This window comes from Saccopteryx leptura, chromosome 1 (genome assembly GCF_036850995.1).
Source record: "Saccopteryx leptura isolate mSacLep1 chromosome 1, mSacLep1_pri_phased_curated, whole genome shotgun sequence".
Classification (NCBI taxonomy): domain Eukaryota; kingdom Metazoa; phylum Chordata; class Mammalia; order Chiroptera; family Emballonuridae; genus Saccopteryx; species Saccopteryx leptura.
In genome coordinates, this window is record NC_089503.1 from 14,048,860 (window position 1) to 14,069,222 (window position 20,363).

The window sequence follows — 20,363 nt, forward strand, 5'->3', positions numbered from 1 at the left end:
AGCATTGTCCCCATAAGCCATGGTTGTGGGTTCAAACCCCAGTCAGGGCACATACAAGAATCAACCAATAGGTGCATAAATAAGTAGGAAAAAAATTTGATGTCTCTCTCTCTCTCTCTCTCTCTCTCTCTCTCTCTCTCTAAATTTCATTCTAAATCTCTCTTTCTCTAAAACCAATTTAAAAAACCACTACAGAAATAAAATATAGAAAAAATCTTTGTGACCCCAGCTAGGAAAAGAATTTTAGATATGACACCAAAAGCACAATCCATAAAAGCATAAATTAATAAATTAGACTTTGAAGAAAACCAGACTATGTCGTCCCAAAATGTGGTCTTTAACATAAAATTATTTTGAGCAGTTAAGAAGCAGCAAACACAGAGGAAAGCACCTCCTTTTCGGCCTCAAGGCAGGCTAGAAATTCTTTTCACTGAAGACAGGCTCTTACCAGCCCAGCCATGCACGAGAGGTATCTGCAAGCAGGCCTTGCTCCATTACCCTCTTTCCCCGAAAATAAGACATCCCCAGAAAATAAGACCTAGAGCAGTTTTTTTTCAAGCTTAGAAATATAAGGCCTCCCCTGAAAATAAGACCTAGTGTGTCTTTAGGAGCAAAAATTAATTCAAGACACTGTCATATTTTTGGGGAAACAGGGTAGATTGTTGTACATGGAAATAGAGTCGCAAAAAATTCTTGATGGAATTCAGTTTGGCTGGTTATGCTGATGTTTGGGATGACATGACTACAGTATGTTAATAAATGTTGATTTTTTTGTTCACAAATAAATGTGAATTCTTGTTCATGGAAAAGTAAGACATCCCCTGAAAATAAGACCTAGTGCGTCTTTAGGAGCAAAAATTAATATAAGACACTGTCTTATTTTGGGGGAAACATGATAGTTTACCTTCCCCTAGCTGGCCACCCTTGGAAGCCTCAACTTCCCTTTGTCCTGTCATTTCTCCATAAATGTATTCTTCTTTATTGAAGATGCTCTACAAGCTCAAATTCTAAGCCGCCATTTTGAATAACTTTGGGTTCAGGTTTCTCTCATGTAAGGTGAGCAGCGTGCTTTGATAAACTGTTTCCCACTTGTCAACCTGTCTTTTTGTGAAAGAGTCCCTGCTGAAAACCTAAGATGAGCAGGGGTAAAGTTGTGCTTCGCTTGCAACCTCGTCAACATTTAAAAGGAGAAGAAGTCAACGCTTTGAAGCATAATAGTCACATGAACACACAGTCAGCAAACATGGCTCCCAGGCTGGGCACCTGCTTTTGCAAATGAAGTTTCGCTGGAACACAGCCACGATCATTTGTTTGCATACCAGTCTGGAATGGCTTCCGGGAGACAATGGCAGAGTTACAACAGAGATCTGGTAGCAAGCACACAAGCCTGAAAATATTATTACCTCACCCTTTAAGAAATAGTTTGTTAACCCTTCATATTAAGCACAGACTGTCCAACAGAAGCCAAGTTGTATTCAACACTATGGTAGCCAAGTGCAGACTGAGAGTGTCAGACATACCAGCCCTGCCCTAGTCCAGATCCCTCCAGCCTAGAGCAGCTCGCTTCTGGAATCCAGATCCCCGCCAGGTACCCCAGGATGCCATACACACGTTACCATTTCTGTGGGAGAAGGTTGAGAGGCACTGGTCTAAAGCAATAACCATTCTTCCACAACATACCTCCTTCCATTCCCTTGACCACTGTCCCTACCTGCCTCCCTCCTCTCATCCAGATTACATTTGGTCAGTGTCTACATCACACCAGGGAAGACACAGCCCCTGACTCCGAGGAGCCCACACGTCAGCAGGAGAGAAGAGTCCACACAGACAGTTAATATGCAAAGGGCTAAGTCATATAATCATGATGTGAAAAAAGTAGTCTGACTTGTACACTCAAATGCCTCAGTTGGAATACCAGTTCTGCCAGTTATCAGCTCTGCAATGTTGGGTGAGTCATTTAACCTTTCTGAGCTTTCGTTCTCTCATCTGTTAAGAGGGAATGATAACATCAAGTGCAATGGCATGTTGTGAAGATTAAGTGAGCTGTTGGATGCAGAGCACCCAGTGCAGTGTCGGAACTCAAAATTATCATTGTTATCACTGGCGGCGGAGGTAACAGTTGTCAGTAGTAGAAGCAATAGTGACAGTAGATGATGTAGAAAGCATGAGTCTCAGCAAAGAGAGAGCGGTGATATCGGTGAATCGATCAGGGATGTTTTCACAATGAAAGTGAAATATGATCTGAACCTTTATGCAGGACAAGAGTGCCTCATGTGAAGAGAGAGGTGGGGGTACAGAAAAAATAAAATAAAGTCCTTTTGGAGAGCTGCAAGATGAGAGATGGAAAGTGGGGCGGTTTTCTGACGGGCCTTAGGTCTAACACCCTGGTGACCATCAGCGTAAGAGAGCGCTCTGCACTTGGGTTTGGAAAACCCTTTTGGTTCCCTGTAGGACCAAGGCAGAAGAATTGACTTACCCCTGGGGATTTTGCTTTAGCTTTCCTTTTCTTTCCTTCTTCTCATGGTCTCCTCTGTGTTGATTTTAAGAGGCTCACTGATATAAAACCTTGACTGCTTCCTCATTGCCTATAGAATGAACCTCGAGTCTGTCACATGGTGTTCAAGGCCCTTCCGGGTGAGCCTTAACCTTCCGAAAGAACTTCGTTCCAGCTGCTAACCTCCCCACTGCTCCCCCCATGCTTCCTGTGCTCTCCATTCAACTACACGTATTAGAACCAGTCTCCTGCACGCCTCCAATATCTGTTCTCCCTTGTGTACTTCTTGCCTAAGATATTCACTATCCTCCTGGCTTGGAGGGGGTGTCTTTGGTTTCCTCCTCTTTCCAGAACTCACTATCCGCTCCCTAACCTCCAAGCCAAATCCTCTTGTGATTTTCAGAACTGTCCTCTTTTCTCCATCCCCATTGTCACATTTAATTCAGCTCACATCCCTTCACTGCTTTAAAAATTTCCAATGGTTCATTTCTCTTTGCAGTCTTAGCCAAAGACTGTAAGGACAATGTCTACAGTCAAACAAAGTTGGGTTTACTGGTTTGTTTCATGAAGGAGGTTTCAGACAGCCAGTAAGGAAGTATTAGGAGGGATATGTTGTAGGATGTGGATGTAGTTTAATTAGTTTTGGGAAGAATTCAACGCAACACAGTTTTGCTCTGAGCTGGGTGCTGTCAGAAGGCAAGGGCAATGCTGTGGCTGAGCATCCCGGTCGTTTTTATCTAAGAGCAGATGCTCTTCGCCCTCCACGTGGAAATACTAGCCACACAATGACTTCTGTCAGTGTTGGCTATAAACTGTTGTCAGGATTCCCTTTCCACACATAATCTCATTAATAATGACAGAGAGAGAGAGAGAGATAGCCCCGATGTCCAGCATTCATCTAATGTTCACAGCTAGACTGCAATCTTTTTTTTAAATTTTTTTTTATTTATTGATTTTAGAGAGAGAGGAAGTGAGAGAGAGAAAGAGACAGAAACATCCATCCGTTCCTGTATGTGCCCTGACCAAGGATCGAACCAGCAACCTCTGAGCTTCAGAATGATGCTCTAACCAACTAAGCTATCCGGCCAGGGCGAGACTGCAATCTTAATGCAAGCTGCTGGGAGGCTCACAACCAGTGAGCCCAAACAATCTAAGCCATCTAATAGATCAATAACCTCACACAAAGTTATTCTGACATCCTGATAAAAGAAACAAAACAAGACCACTTTATGAATTTTTTGTCTAATTACAGACAAAAGCCAAGTCACTGTGCAACCCACAAAATACCCAGCCATGAAATTGCTCCCACTTCCTGACAACATTCGATCTAAAGCAAATCTCTTTTTTTCTTAGGCCCTCTCCCAATTACCCAACCAAAGTCAAAATCTTATAATAGTTTCATTCTAACTCTCTTTCACTTATATGCCCCTAAGTTTCTCATGGTGTGCATTAGTTATTGCCACAACAGACAGTAGGCCCACCTGTTTGGGTTTTTTTGGTATTTTTCTGAAGTTGGAAACAGGGAGGCAGACAGACTCCCTCATGTGCCCAGCCGGGATCCACCCGGCATGCCCACCAGGAGGCAACGTTCTGCCCATCTTGGGGCATCGCTCTGTTGCAATCAGAGCCATTCTAGCGCCTGAGGCAGAGGCCACAGAGCCATCCTGAGCGCCCGGGCAAACTTTGCTCCAATGGAGCCTTGGCTGCAGGAGGGGAAGAGAGAGACAGAGAGGAAGGAGAGGGGGAGGGGTGGAGAAGCAGATGGGTGCCTCTCCTGTGTGTCCTGGCCGGGAATCGAACCCGGGACTCCTGCACGCCAGGCCGATGCTCTACCACTGAGTCAACCGGCCAGGACGACCCACCTGTTTTAACTACAGGTGTGATTCTCTGTTACTGTTCTCCTGCTCATCTGGTTTCAGACACACTGGCCTTCTTTCAGTCCCCAAAAGACAGGAAGCTCACTCCTGACTCAGGAGTTTGCCCGTAACAGTTCCCTCTAACCTAAAAAACTTGCTCTCGAGTCTACACATCATTCCGACCTCAGGGGAAATAACTACTTGAGGAAGGACTTCATGACCTCTACTCTCACTAAGTCTCGAATATTACCTTTTTGATTTCTTTTTTTTTTTAATAATTTTATTTTTTTAATGGGGCGACATCAATAAATCAGGATACATATATTCAAAGATAACAAGTCCAGGTTATCTTGTTGTTCAATTATGTTGCATACCCATCACCCAAAGTCAGATTGTCCTCTGTCACCTTCTATCTAGTTTTCTTTGTGCCCCTCCCCTTCCCCCCTCCCCTCTCCCCCCTCCCCCCATAACCACCACACTCTTATCAATGTCTCTTAGTCTCACTTTTATGTCCCACCTACGTATGGAATAATGCAGTTCCTGTTTTTTTCTGATTTACTTATTTCACTTCGTATAATGTTATCAAGATCCCACCATTTTGCTGTAAATGATCCGATGTCATCATTTCTTATGGCTGAGTAGTATTCCATAGTGTATATGTGCCACATCTTCTTTATCCAGTCATCTATTGACGGGCTTTTTGGTTGTTTCCATGTCCTGGCCACTGTGAACAATGCTGCAATGAACATGGGGCTGCATGTGTCTTTACGTATCAATGTTTCTGAGTTTTTGGGGTATATATCCAGTAGAGGGATTGCTGGGTCATAAGGTAGTTCTATTTTCAGTTTTTTGAGGAACCACCATACTTTCTTCCATAATGGTTGTACTACTTTACATTTCCACCAACAGTGAATGAGGGTTCCTTTTTCTCCACAGCCTCTCCAACATTTGCTATTACCTGTCTTGTTAATAATAGCTAATCTAACAGGTGTGAGGTGGTATCTCATTGTAGTTTTGATTTGCATTTCTCTAATAACTAATGAAGATGAGCATCTTTTCATATATCTGTTGGCCATTTGTATTTCTTCCCGGGAGAAGTGTCTGTTCATTTCCTCTTCCATTGATTTCTTATCTAAGTTGTATCACTGTCTGAATTGTATTCTGTTGCCTGTCTTCCCCACCAGAAGGCAAAGTTGAAAATGTCAGTGACTATGTGGTGCTCACCTCTGTCCTAGTGCCTTGAACACTTCCATGAATAATGAAAACACATCTTACCTTGAGGATGATAACGCCTCTCTACCGGCAGCTGCTTTTACCTCCGATACAGCTCTTACCTAGCTGTCTGAATTATTTTTCTAAAACAAAGGGTAGATGCCAGCACCGTCCCTCTCCAGAACCTTTTGTAGATTCTTTCTTGAAGGCGTCATTACCTCATTCTTCTACTCTCATCTCCTTCTTGTGGCTCTTAGGGAACCTTGAGTTCAGTCATGGTGTACATTCACAAACATGTCACAGGCTTTTGTTAAGCCAACTCTAAAGGAGCTTGGAGGTTTTGGCTAGTTATAAATGATAAAGATTTCTTCAAGGTTCTTAGAGTTTGCAAACTTACAATATAGCTAGGTAAAAACCCAGAAGTGTTTAAGGGTTCTTATAGTAGAAAGTACATTGTTGAGAATAACCAGTCCTGCATTCTTAGCCCTGAGGTTGGTCCGGGATGTTTATCAGTCAGATGTTGGGCAGTCTGGGTTTTAGATGTCGTGTGGTCTGATCACATCCGATGATCTGGGTAATAGATGCCATGAGATCCAGATATGTGAGTCCTTCGGAGAGTAATCAGAGCCATTTAAGGTCCTGATGTATATTCAGGCATTGACACAGGACTAGAAAATTAAAAAAAGTTTAAGTCCCCAGGCTAGTCAAAGCAAGAACGGAGTCTTTCCTCATGCCTCAACCTTCATCATGTTAATAGTTTTAGCATTTTATATATTTTAAAATGACTCCATTTTATATATTCTCTGTTTTTACACTTTCCTAATTTCTTCCTTTTGATCATGATTTTTCTTTCAGCAAACAGATCAAACAAAACATTTTAAAGTCCCTCATTGTCACCCTGCGTCCATCACGTCCCTCAGACGGACTTGCTATTTATGGGTCTTATATCCATCTTAATATTTGTGCCAATTTTCAGGTTGAAGTATTAAGAAAGGATCAATTAAGACATTACAGACAGCCCCTGGGTTACCAACAAAATTGGTTCCCGGCCCTGGCCGGTTGGCTCAGTGGTAGAGCGTCGGCCTGGCATACGGAAGTCCCGGGTTCAATTCCCGGCCAGGGCACACAGGAGAAGCGCCCATCTGCTTCTCCACCCCTCCCCCTCTCCTTCCTCTCTGTCTCTCTTTTCCCCTCCCGCAGCCAAGGATCCATTGGAGCAAAAGATGGCCCGGGCGCTGAGGATGGCTCCTTGGCCTCTGCCCCAGGCGCTCGAGTGGCTCTGGTCGTGACAGAGCAATGCACCCGATGGGCAGAGCATTGCCCCCTGGTAGGCGTGCCGGGTGGATCCCGGTCGGGTGCATGCGGGAGTCTATCAGACTGCCTCCTCGTTTCCAGCTTCGGAAAAATACAAAAAAAAAAAAAAAAAAAAAAATTGGTTCCATAGGTTTGAAAATGTTTAAGTATTTCTATGCACAGAAAGGTAAAAATAAATAATATGCTAAGACAAACATCCTGTCTAAGATGCATTGAATGGGTAAATGCACCTGTTCCAACTTTCATACAAATTCAACTTGAGAACAAACCTACAGAGGCTATCTCTCTCCTTTGTGACCCAGGGACTGCCTGTATATATCATTTCTAGAAACCTACTTCAGCCTTGAGAGTAGGTCGGTTCACTTAAACAATGGTCTGTCACTTCAGGAGGTGGGATTCAGCAGGTGGCTCCCTTCAGTCTGTGCTACGAGCAGTCAGGGTTTTCAGGAAAAGCATCTGTATGGAGACAAAAGGGAAAGCAATGGCGAATGGTTGAAGCAAACTGTGGCCCTAGTTTCTGAATTCTGAAGAAAGCCAGTCGAGAAGATTTTAGATGTCTGTCTCGAGGCATCTTCAAATGGAGAAAAGCAGTGATGATGGTCCGATAGATTCTCCGGGTTTGCAATCTGAATGTTCTTGAAATTGGTTTTTAGAAATGATATATAATACATATATATCAGTATCCAGGTTATGAACGAGATAGCTTCTATAGGTTTGTTCTTAAGTTGGAATTGTATGTAAGCGATTTGTCTGCAACAAGCACAAAGATTGTCTATATGTGAGCTGTGACGGTGATGTTCCTGATGTTCATACCAAGTTGTCCCACTTTAGCTTGCGTCGCTTTGGGAAAAGGGAGGTTTTAGTTCCCAAGGATTCTAAGCCAGAAGGATGGGAGAAAAATTGGAAATGTTTATTTGGAGAGTCATGGCCAGATGTTGGAGGGAACTGGAAGAATTCAGGATCTAGTCTAGTTTTACAGGTAGGAACAAAACCTCAAAAGATAATGAACAGCACTAGAATCTAATATCCTCAATGATGTATTACTAAAAACATAATTTTTCTCTCTAAAATTGTCCTCATTTTTAACAAAGATAGACAAATTAAGACCAATGTGTTTACAGAGTAAATCTAGTTTTAATAAACTTGGCCTGTTGTTTATACAGGAGCAATAAGAACAGTAACTAAGTACATAGGGTCTTTTAAGTCTGATTTGCTGGAATTTTTCATAAGGACTCTTCAGATTGAACTTGAAAATCTTTCGAATCCAGAAAACCTAAGGCAAGAACTTGACATCAGACTTCACCTGAGACACCTATAGATTTGGGTGAGTTCCTCTCTTCTCAAGGTTCCCAAAATATCTTAAGGTTCTTGCACCTGCCAAGACATGGCCTTCTTTAAGCACCTGGTAAGGCTGCTGGGAATCTTGAATGCAAGGTGCCAGGCTGATGTTTCCAAGGGTTTTATCAGCCTCCATAAGTCAATTTCAATTTCTTAAAACTGTCTGGTCATATCTGAGCCTGTTTCTCTCAATCATCAATTCAAATGAGAGGCTCAGTATTATAACCAGTTTCCAATGTGTCCTGTTACATAGAGAACAGATTTTTATTGAACTTATGCAAATAACAGTATTGCCATGAAAATAAGAGTTTCCAAATTCTGGATCAAGTAAGGAGAAAAAGAGAAATGTTTCAGTTCTGGTCATAAAGATATAATCTATCAAATTGCTCTAAGTTGTAGGTAGCTTAAGAGAAAAGGTTTCCTTATATCTGGAAAACAAAACAAAACAAAAAAACCCCAGCAAAATCTTAAGTTAAAAAGTCATAAAAATTGTAATCATCTTTATCAGTTAATCCAGTCCAATGTTATTCATTCTTGTTGGTCTTGATCTTTTTGTTAACAGTTTAATGAATCAATGTTTTCTGAGTTCTGTAGATACCCAGTTTAATATACCCTAGAAATTTTGTATAGTTTCTAGAATAGTTATTTTAATAACAATATATACATACAACTACAACATAATGATCTCTTATTTGACAAGGCTTCCCATGTAATTTTAGCATATGAAATAGTTTAGTTTTTCCTTATAAAGAGAAAGAGTTTCCTCTGAATGTTTCAGGGAACCTTCTGAAAAACCTCAAAGTTATATTCAGGTTAAGAAAAAAATTTTATTTAACGTTGAATTTGGGGAAGTTGTCAAAAATTAAAGACAAAATAAAATAGCAAAATAATAAAAAATTCTTAACAGCCTCCAAAGGTCCCCCCCCCCAAAAAAAAACGTTAAAGCATTTGGTCAAATACATAGGATCATAAATAGATAACTAAACAATTCTTAGTTATCTATTTAATCATGGTGACAAAAACTTCATAGGAAAATACAAAGTTAAATAGTTGCCAGCATCATTTAGCTCTTTTAACATAAAGAAGACTTGGCTTTACCTAAGCAATAAAAAATGTGATGATCAGAACTCAGGGAATAACTTTAATAAAACACAAAACCTTTTCTTTCCCTTTGTAATCTCTTCTTAAGAGCATACCAACAGTACAGGAAAACTTCATTCTTTCTTCCCCCCCCCCCCCAAAAGAGACAGAGAGAGGGACAGACAGACAGGAAGGGAGAGAGATAAGAAGCATCAATTCTTTGTTGCGGCACCTTAGTTGTTCGTTGATTGCTTTCTCATATGTGCCTTGACTGGGGGCAGGGTGGGGGGGTTACAGCAGAGCGAGTGACCCCTTGCTCAAGCCAGCGACCTTGGGTTTCAAGCCAGCGACCTTGGGCTTTAAGCCAGCGACCTGTGGGCTCAAGCCAGTGACGATGGGGTCATGTCTATGATCCCATGCTCAAGCCAGTCATCTCGTGCTCAAGCCGGCAACCTTGGGGTTTCTAACCTGGGTCCTCTGGATCCCAGGCCGATGCTCTATCCACTGCGCCACTGCCTGGTCAGGCTAAAACTTTATTCTTTTAACAGAGAGAAAAAACTAGATTCTAAGTTTGTAACAGTGTACTATTGATAGTAAAATAAAATTAACTTTAATGTTAGTACTTAACTCCTTTAAGCCAATTAAACAGAGCTCTTTTACAAATTAGCAATACCTTCCTGAGACAATATACACACAAAACATGTGAATATACAGACAGTGTAAACAGAAACCTGTTTCATTAAAATGTCAGCCGTGAGACAGATATAATAAGACCCCAAACCACTGATCTATTACAGAATAACTTAAGTTTATTCATTCAGATGTCTAAGGCATTTTCTTATTAATATTTGTGGAGGAGAAAAAATTCTTAAAGATTTTATTTACTCATTTTAGAGAGAGGTGAGAGATAGAGAAGAAGGGGGAAGGAGCAGGAAGCATCAACTCCCATATGTGCCCTGACCTGGCCATCCCAGGGTTTCAAACCAGCGGCCTCAGAGTTCCAGGTCAACACTTTATCCACTGCGCCACCACAGGCCAGGCCAGGGAAGTGAGATAATTACAATTTGATTTTGACCTTGGCAAGAAGCCTTAGATCCAAAGCAGCAGTTTGTGCTTAGAACAAAACAAAGCGAGCAAAACAAAAAAGACCACTTGGTTTCTTTTTTTATTTCTTTTTTCCTTCAGTACAAGGAATTGAGGATGGTAAAGACAGCAGACTTTGTAAAGATTTTCAAGATAAGGACAATTGCTCCAGTTCCCCAAAGCATCGAGTTGTAAGTTAAGTGACATCATCACTTGATCTACCCGTCCAACCACATCTTCCTAATTTGCTTCTTTCCCCCTGACACAGAGTTTTATTTTACTCGGAGGAGGAGGTTTAAAAAAAAAAATTCCTATAGGGCTTTGAACTTTTAGCTTCCAATTTTGTCAAATTTCTAATCAAAAAGTCCCCAAATCCTTTCAAATACCTGGTCAGATTTCAGCTGGGATAAACAGTAAATATTTCTGGTTAGCATTAAGTAATTCCACGGCCTCAAGAGGGTGCACAGGTCATTACCTCCCAGAGTTATTTCCTCCGATACCCACAAGAAAGAACTGAACGTCCTTATGACTTTGACTAAATTTAGATTTAAACCCTAGCTCTAGAAACCATCTCTTTCTCCCTTCCGATACCCCTCCCGAGACCTGGGCTTCACCCAACCCTGATAATCAGCAGCCCCCAGGCTGCAGAAGACAGTCTCCCAGACTTGACAAATGATCACAGGTTCTGGACCAACGATAATACTTGGGCCTCAGTGTTGCTTCAGTTCCTGAGTCCTTAGGTAGAATGACCCCCTTGCCAACTCCCAGACAGAGGGACACTGAAATAGTCCTTAGAACTGTCCTCAAGACCGGAAGAAATGATTCACTACCTTTATCTTACCTCCGACCAATTAGCCTCAAAACAACCCCAAAGCCCCTGGCCCACGCTGTCTTGTGACTTTGCCCTAAATAATCTGTAATCTACATGCCATCAGATAGTTTGGGCTTTGAGCATCAGCTTCCCATTCTCCTGGATGGTGCCATTCGTCAATAAAAAGCCCATATTCCTCCACTGCAGTACTCGGTGTCTGGAGTTCAGCTCTGCCAGCCCTGAGTGGATGAACTCTTCTTGTTGGTTACCAGGCTGGCAAAAAGCCAGGCCAAGCCCTCCGGGCGCAGGCAACAGCTGTCCCTGGGAGAGAATGAGGAAGAGCCAATTGGTCTTACAGTCTTCTGTTTTAGGTACTTCTTATATGTTTACTTCTTTTGTTAGCTTGTTATAGGAGAGTCTTGCTTTTGTTTTATTTATTTATCTATTGATATCGATTTGAGAGAGAAAGGGAGAGAGAGACAGAAACATAGAACTGTTCCTGTAAGGGCCCTGACTGAGGATTAGACCCACAACCCTGAGCACTGGGACGGCGCTCCAACTAACCAAGTTATCTGGCCAGGGCAGGAGAGTCTTGCCTTTAATTGTTGGTTCACACGAACAAAGTTTCTTTTAAGATTCTTTTAGAGTTGTTTTTACAAGTTATTTTGTCTTTTAGAAGGATCTGCGTACTAAAGAATGCATCCTAGTGTCCCTACGAGGCTGACAATTGTCTCTCTAGGAGAGGGCCCCAGAGGTAGACTTAAAGTTCTTCCTCAGTGCCCATTTCAATCTTAAATTATTTTGCTAAGTTGTTCCATCTTATTCAAAAGGCAGACGAGGCAGGACCAGAATGTTTGTACATATCACTAGCTCGAGTTTCCGAGGAAGCAGCATTTGGGGACTTTTAGAGGGTGAAGAACTCACGTTAAAGACAAATTTTCCTGGAAGGTGTCACAGCTGGGCAAAAAACAAAAACAAAACCACAAAAGAGATGTCAATCAAAAGCCCTCAGTAGTTTATCTGCAAGCTCATCATTGGGGGCGGGGGGGGGGGGGAGGGCTGGAAAACAGGTTAGGTTTGTAGGATTTATGCCTGTGTCCTTGCCTATGAAATCTTTCTTAGTAATTGGCTGAGGAAGTTTCAAAATAAGAAGTGAGTTTATATTTCTTTTCTTTTTATTGAATTTATTGGGGTGACACCAGTTAACAAAATTGTACAGGTTTTCTGTGCACAATCTACATTTGACACATCATCTGTATATTGTGTTGTGTGTTCAACAGCCCGTCAGGTCTCCGTCCAGCCCCTTCTGTCCCCCCTGCCCTCTTCCTCCTCCTCCTCTTCCAGCCCGCCTCCCCCGGCAATCACCGCACTGCTGTCTATGTCCACAAGGTTTGTCTTTTTTGCTCAATCCCTGCACCCCCTTGTCCCCTCTTCACGACAGCTGCCAGCCTGTTCTCTATGAGTCTGTCTTATTTTATTAGTTCATTTTGTTTACTCTATTCCACATATGAGTGAAATCATTTGAGTATCAAATGATTGTATCATTTGAGTATCAAGTATTGTCTTTCTCTAACTGGCTTATTTCATTTAGCATAATACTCTCCAGGTCCATCCATGCTGTCGCAAAAGGTAAGAGTTCCTTCTTTTTTATGGCCATGTAATATTCTATCATGTAAATATACCACAGCTTTTTTTTTTTTTTTTTTTTTTGTATTTTTCCCAAGCTGGAAACAGGGAGGCAGTCAGACAGACTACTGCATGCACCCAACCGGGATCCACCTGACATGCCCACCAGGGGGCGATGCTCTGCCCAGCTTGAGGTGTCACTCTGTTGCAACCAGAGTCATTCTAGCGCCTGAGGCAGAGGCCACAGAGCCATCCTCAGCACCCGGGCAAACTTTGCTCCAGTGGAGCCTTAGCTGCGGGAGGGGAAGAGAGAGACAGAGAGGAAGGAGAGGGGGAGGGGTGGAGAAGCAGATGGGCACTTCTCCTGTGTGCCCTGGCCAGGAATCAAACCCGGGACTCCTGCACACCAGGCCGGCGCTCTACCACTGAGCCAACCGGCCAGGGCCTATACCGCAGCTTTTTTATTCACTCATCACTTGGGCTATTTCCAAATCTTGGCTATTGTAAATAACACCACAACGAACACAGGAGTGCATATATTCTGTTGAATTAGTATTTCAAGTTTCTTCAGATAAATTCCCAGAAGTGAAATCACTGGGTCATAAGGCAGTTCCACTTTTAATTTTTTGAGGCAACTCCCTGCTGCTTCCCACAGCGGCTGCACCAGTCTGCGTTCTCGTGCAGAGGCTTCTCTTCTCTCCACATCCTCACCAACACTTGTTTGATTTATTGGTAACAGCCGTTCTGATTGGTGTGAAGGGACATCTAATTGCGGTTTTAATTTGCATTTCCCTGATGATTAGTGGCCTCGAGCATCTTCTCATGTCCGTTGGCCATCTGTGTGTCCTCTTTGGAGAGGTGTGCTTTCAGGTGCTTGGCCCATTTTTGGATTGTTTGTTTTCTGGAATTTTTTGTTTTTGTTCTTTTGTGTTGAGTTTTAAAAGTTCTTTATTAATTTTGGATAGTAACCCAAAATTTGGTTTCCAGAATTTGCTTTAGTTAGCATCAAATTTGTTTCTTTAAGGAAGGCTACCTTGGAACCGCTGAATTTCTTAAGGGCTTTTAAATACCAATTGAAAAACAAAATGCTTCTCATTCAGCTTGTTTACTATATCTAACGTTTCCTAATTGTGCACATAAATATTTTAATTTCAGGATCTCTAAAGACACCGAGAGTAGTCACTGTAATTCCAAACTGTCCCTCTTATCAGCAATCTTAGCAGAGGATAGCCGAGAGATCCAGCGGGCATTGTAGAATGGGGTTGGCCCTCCACAAACAGGCTGGGGAAGAGGGCACCCTGCTACAAAAACAAGTACCAGAGGACCCAAGAATTAAAGCTCTGAGCCTCAACCGCAGGACGGAGGCATGGAACCAGCAGTTCGCCGGAGCAGGCAGGGAGCCGTCAGGGAGCCGGCACGGAGCCAGCAGGGCGCAGGGCGCAAGCAGTCACTTTGTTTGAATCCAGTGGCAGCGCCCGGGTAAAAGCGCCGCATTCTTCAGATTCCATGACACTGAGGCGGCATGTGCAGAAAGAACTCGGAAAGAGTTCGGTGGCCTTGGCTAGAAACAAGCGATACGGGTTTACTCAAGGGTCTTAGAGTTGCACACTTGGAACACGGCTAGGCAAGAAACCAGACGTGTTCTGAAGAAAGAAAAGTGAAGGGTGCTTAGAGTAAAAAGTACCTTCTTGAGAAGAATCAGTCCTGCATTCTTAGCCCTAGGATTGGTCCAGATGGTTCTCAGTCAGATGTCAGGCACTCCAGGTAAGGGGATGTTGGGTCTGAATACGTGAGTCCTTCAGAAGGTCACCTACAGGACTGGAAAATTCAAAAAGTTCAAGTCCCCACGCTTGTCGGAACAAGACCGTCTTTCCTCACGCCTCAGCCTTCATAATGTCAGTAACTTGAGCAGCTATCTCGGTTAAAGTGACTTAGTGTTGCGAGTCGCTGTTCCCAGGCCCCTAGAGGCTGTTTGGAGGTAAGGGTACTAGCGAGCACTGGATGAAGAGTGAAAAGAAGGTAAACAGATACTCTGTTTCCTAAGATGAAGTTGGTCTATCAGAGAAGCAGAGAGGTGCAGCGGGAAGGGAATGCCCCTCCCCCCAGACTAAATTATAGTTCTCATTTTATATTTTCTAGCTTGAACACTGAGGAAGATCACTGAAACTTTCTGGCCCCCTTGTGCTGCACTTACTGATGGGAACTAAATAAATGAAGTTTGAGTTCCTTCCGGTATTAACAGGAAGGCGCTGCTCTACGGCAGGATAGGAGTATGTCCAGATGCAGGCTTTATGCATCCTGGGTGGTGCCTTGGTCTGCATGTCTCCGTGGCTCTCTGGAGAGCCTGCCGGCTGCCAGGCTTCTCCAGGGCTTGTCCGACCCGCCTGCTGTGTAAGCCATCTTCTGGGTGCAGTGCACAGCCTGAGTCTCAGCTCGGCAGAGATGTGGACGATTTCTGGAGGATATGAGGGACAGGGTCAGCCTCTAGTGGCCAAAGGCCCATAGACACAGCAGGGCGAGGTCTAGGCTGTGACCCAGATGGATCCTGGGAAGCAACTGGCATTCCCCTGAGATTCTTATAGAACTCGCTCCTCAGGCGAAAGTCTTACATTATTCCAAGCTATTCGAGGCATTGAAAATACCTAGTGTTTGTATGTTGTTTATTAGTAGTTTTGGATACTCAGTCTGTCTAAATGATGTGACAACCTGTGAGTTAGTGTTTGTTATTTCCATTTTGTAAATGAGGATCTCAGAAAAAGTGATTTGTCGCCAAGTTTGGAAACTTAACACTTTGCCACAGGGAAAGATTTGGTACATACCTGTCTGAACCGGCTTTGTTTAAAAAAAAAAAGTGAATTTCAGTATTAGATAATCTCAATTACTAGGAGTCCCATGGCAGTGGGGTGGAGTGGAGTGACTTTTGGAGCCAGAATTAAAACTCCAGTCCTGTCACATACTAGAGGACCTGGAGAAGAAGTTCCTGTACATTCCCATGTCCTTCATTTGTGAACATGAGATCATATCTCAGACGATTAAATGACATAAAATGGTATAGAGAGAGATGCCTGACATAAGTAAATGCAATATTCCATCTCAAATGACCTTAAACACGTCAATAAAAAGACAGAATCTCTTAGCAGTTTTTCCTATTTTTCCCTATGTGATTTTCCACAACTTCGTTTCTACCCTCAAACTGACCAGAAATGAGCCACTCAGGGTTCTTGTGTCTTTCAAAGGCTTGATTGGGCTTGGAATTCTTGAAATTAAGTCATGTGAAAGAAAGCTTCCCCGTCTGCCAGCCAGCTGCCGGGCGGGGGAGCGGCCGGGGAGGTTTCCCGGTGGCTGGCATCGCGGAGAGTTCCCCAGCACGCCTGACTGCGCCGCCCACCAGGACGGGAGGCTGACATTCCACCCAGTGTTGAAATCACTGGAAATTCCCCGTGTTCATCCCAAAATAACAGAAATGAAAGGAGCAACTCGTGGTCTTGCTGAGGTGAGACCTTTAGTGTGATCTTGCATTCTTGCATCCTTTATTTTCCATCTGCCCAAAATAAATCAAGTAATGTAAGAATCACATGCATGCGGGTTTTCTTATCTTGCACCCCACACACTTCATCAAAAAACCAAATTATACGAATAAATTGTGTGTGTGCATAATTTTTTTTACACGTAGGCAGCCAAAGGCAGGCAGAGGAGATTACAGCTCCCCTTCTCCCCCAGGGCCTGAGGCACGGCAGGCTCTATTCCAAGTTGCTGCTTTCCGGGAGAGGGCGCGACTAGGCCCCTGGGAGGGGGCACCACCTTGGTTTTACTGTCTTTATCAGTAGACCTTAGGTTTTCATCTCACGGCACACATAAACTAACTACTAAAATTCTGAGGCACACCAAAAAAAAATGTATTTTTTGCTGATCTGACAAAAAAAATTAAGTATAATTTTGATTCATTCACACTGGCAGTTACTGTTGTGTTGGCTGTTGTCATTTTTTTCTTTGACAATCTGAGGGAAAAGCGGTCAGGACCCCTGACTCAATAGTCAGAAATTCTGGTGGCACACCAGCTGAAAGTCGCTGCCTTATGGCTCTAGAGAAGCTTCTAAGCAGAGAGGAAACTTTTGTCACCTTCCTTTTTTGAATGTACCGACGGAGGGTTCGTTCTTGGGTCTGATGCTCACGCTGCGGTGGGATGAGACAGGGGGCCAAGCCATTCTTCCTAACGTCCAGGGCCCAACACTGTGGCAACACAGGTGCACTGCACAATCAATAGAGTCGGCATGCAAACTCTACTTTCTGTCTCCACTTCTCTTCACCAATCCCTTTCTCATCCTGGTAGAGGCGCCCCCTCTGCCCCCTCCACCCCCTCCTGTGCTCACCTCCTTCAAGAGGTGGAGTCACAAAAATCAGTCTCGACTTTTCAGATATGTCCCCCTGAACTATTCACTTGTCCTCTGCCGGCTTGACCAGAGGTCAGCAGTGTGAGTCACCCCTTGGGCTTAATCTTGCAGCAGCCTGAACTAACAACAATGCCAGGGTTATGACTTTATACTTTCCATTTTTATTAAAACTCACTTCCCTCAAATCTGATTATCGTAAAGATAATTTTATTCCATGCTTGGCCTTCGAGTAGACGGTAATTTGCAAATCTTTTCCAAACCGCTCTCTTAAATCAAGGCAATAATTTACCAACTCTCACACATGCCATTCCTTGACAGATTCAGGAAAACACTCTCTTTCCCCACAGAGAACGTGTTTCTAGAGACAGTGGGATAGAAAAAATCCTCTTCACAAAATAAAAGTTAGGGGCAAAGAACAGAATTTATACATTCTATACACACATAGAATATGGTTATACATATATAGCTTAGATGTATATAAAAATATGACTCCCTGGAGGTCCTATCTATATACAGATCTAACAAAGGAACTAAAGTGTAACGATCAAGAATCTCTTTTGCATTGTGGATGATTAAAAATATATATACTCCCAGTGTCACCATCACCCGACTGTATTGAGATACACACCTACAGCGCTGGCCTCACGTCAACCCCCTCTATGCGATCGGTTTCATCCATTCAGAGAAGCGTGATGCAGTGTGTACACATAGACCCGCTCATGTTTATGCTTTTATTATTAGAGCTAACTGTTCATTTCCCTCATCCTTTATCTTTTCCTGAGGAGTCTCCCCCACACTTCCTTTGAGGCACACTGCAAGTTCCTTGAAGAAACAGATACACAGCTCAGCACAGCGCCGGGAGTGCACTCACAGACCAGCTGCTGACAGACCTTCCTATTTCCTCCCCGCCCACGGTCAGGACTTGCACCTTCTCTGGACCCTCTGCCTCTTCGGATGCTCCTCTTACAAATAAACATTCCTTCACAGGCCGCTGGGCAGAGCTTTCCCGCGCCCCGCCGACCTCTGGTCCGTCTGCCCGTGTGTGTGCTGCAACACCTGAATATAAAGACAACACTCTGGGCGCGGAGTCGTGCCTTTCAGATTTAGCACGTCTGTGATCAGTTACTCCCCACTAAGCAATTTTAGTCACCCTTCTCCATTAAACAAAAAGAGTGTAACGTATTCATTCTACAGATACATTTAAGAATTTCACATTAATAAGCTTATCAATAAAAAAAAAAGAATGCTCTTAAGGGAGAAGAGATCATTTAAATAAGGAAAAGCTCGAATTAAATAAACCCCTACGTACTCAACTGGGTAACCATCCACCTAGACCAAAATCACAAACGAAATAAAACCAATCAATCAACCTCTAGGGGCAGGCGGCCCTCTCTGGGTATTGCGGCCTCACTGTCTTCTAACCGGGCAACTCCTTCCCGTTTCTCACTTCTGTTGACTTGGTGCTCATCCAACCACTGAGATACTTCCTCCCTCCTCCAGGAAGGAGTGATTGCTGGTCCTCGCTGGGCTTCCTCCTTGAACTCAATAGCATTTAAACCTGGGCCTTACAATGTCAGCCTTTTAGCTTTGATTTCTCTGAATGCACATACAACCTTGTTTCCATAGGGAAGAGCAGGGCCTTACTTCCCCTGTATTGCCCTCAGTCCTACCCCAGAAATCTTCTGATAATACTGACTTCATGAAGTGTTGGACATGACCCATGTGGTGAGACACAAGCTCAGGCACCCATCCCACTTCATGGAACCCATGTGAGCTGGCCCTGACTCGTGGCTCATTTAACGCAAAAGCCTAAAATAAGTACTAAACCGAATTGATTTGGGCCCCCAATCCAAGGTCTTGAGTCTTAATTAATCAGTAGTATGAAAAGATACACCTGAGAACTTTTTGATTCACATTTGCATTGGTTCATAAGCCCCGCTGAGAGTGAACTTTTCTGCTAACGCCCTCACGTACTGGCCAGCACTTCTCATCCGTTTTCCCCTCAGGAACAGGAAACAAAGAGCAGGCCCTTGGTGGTGAAGAGCGAAGACTTTGCTGTGCATTGTCTTAGCGTCGCTGGCTCTCCCACTGGGAAGAGGGGCCTCGCCCTCTCCTCAGGACTAAGTCCAGAGAACATGGAGCTCTGTGACTTTTTAACCCACTGTCCATGAACGCTTGGGTTACAGTGACTATCAGCACTGCTGATTCCAGGGACCGTGTGGCAACCTGGTAGAGGCTGTGCCCAACCCTGAGCTCATAAACGTCAGCGGACACTTGAAAGCATGATGTAGTATCTATTGCACAGCTTCCTAAGTTTGGAGGTTGGGCGGCCTGGTCTTTCCCCCAAGCAGATCGCCTCCGCTCTCTTTGCCAAATAGGGACAAGAAATACCGCCTCTGATACTAAAACTCTGCCCTTCAGAACATGTACGCTAGTCCCTCCTTATCCTGGGGGATACCTTCCAAGACCCCCACGTGATGCTTGAAACCACAGACAGTAGAGAACCCCTTATGTTTTTTAACAGTAAGAGATTAGTAACTAAAAATAAAGCGATTACTACAATGTTATGTGAACGCAGTACCTCTCTGCTAACGAAGACGGCTAAGTGACTGACAGGTGGGGAGTGCACACAGTGTGGCTACGCTGGACAGAGAAATGGTTCGTCCTGGGAGGGTGGAGCGGGACTGCGTGAGAGTCCATCACAGTACTCAGAATAGCGTGCAATTTAAAACTTACAAATTGCTTATTTCTGGAGTTTTCCATTTAATATTTTTGCACCATGGTTGAGCATGGTACCTGAAACCGAGGAAAGTGAAACGGGATGAGTGAGACTACCGTAAGGGGGTTGTTTCCTCAGCGCGAGGCGAGGGACAGAGGACACTCTCATGTTCCAACCCTCTGGCAGAGAGGCGCAGGGACTGAGGTTTCTAGCCAGGCCTCAGCCACGAAGGGCACAGAGGCTTTGGAATGAGAAAGGTCTGGGTTCAAACTTTGTGTGCCGTTTGCTGGGTGAGTAATCTTGACTAGTTAGAAGTTTCTGTGAGCCTGTCATCTCATCTGTCAAATGGAAACACCACCATCTCCCTCAACAGGGCTGTGAAAACGACAATCGACATAAAGCCTCTGGCATACTGCTTCAGTGTAGGAGGGACTCAACG

General features: G+C 43.7%; 1 non-coding gene across 1 annotated transcript; it reads right to left on the reverse strand.

The window, feature by feature from the left end:
• Positions 1-16,479: 16,479 nt before the first annotated feature.
• LOC136389791 (small nucleolar RNA SNORA67) lies at positions 16,480-16,622 on the reverse strand. The gene has a single exon (XR_010748363.1). It is a non-coding gene; the product is annotated as a small nucleolar RNA SNORA67 (small nucleolar RNA).
• Between the last annotated feature and the right edge of the window lie 3,741 nt (positions 16,623-20,363).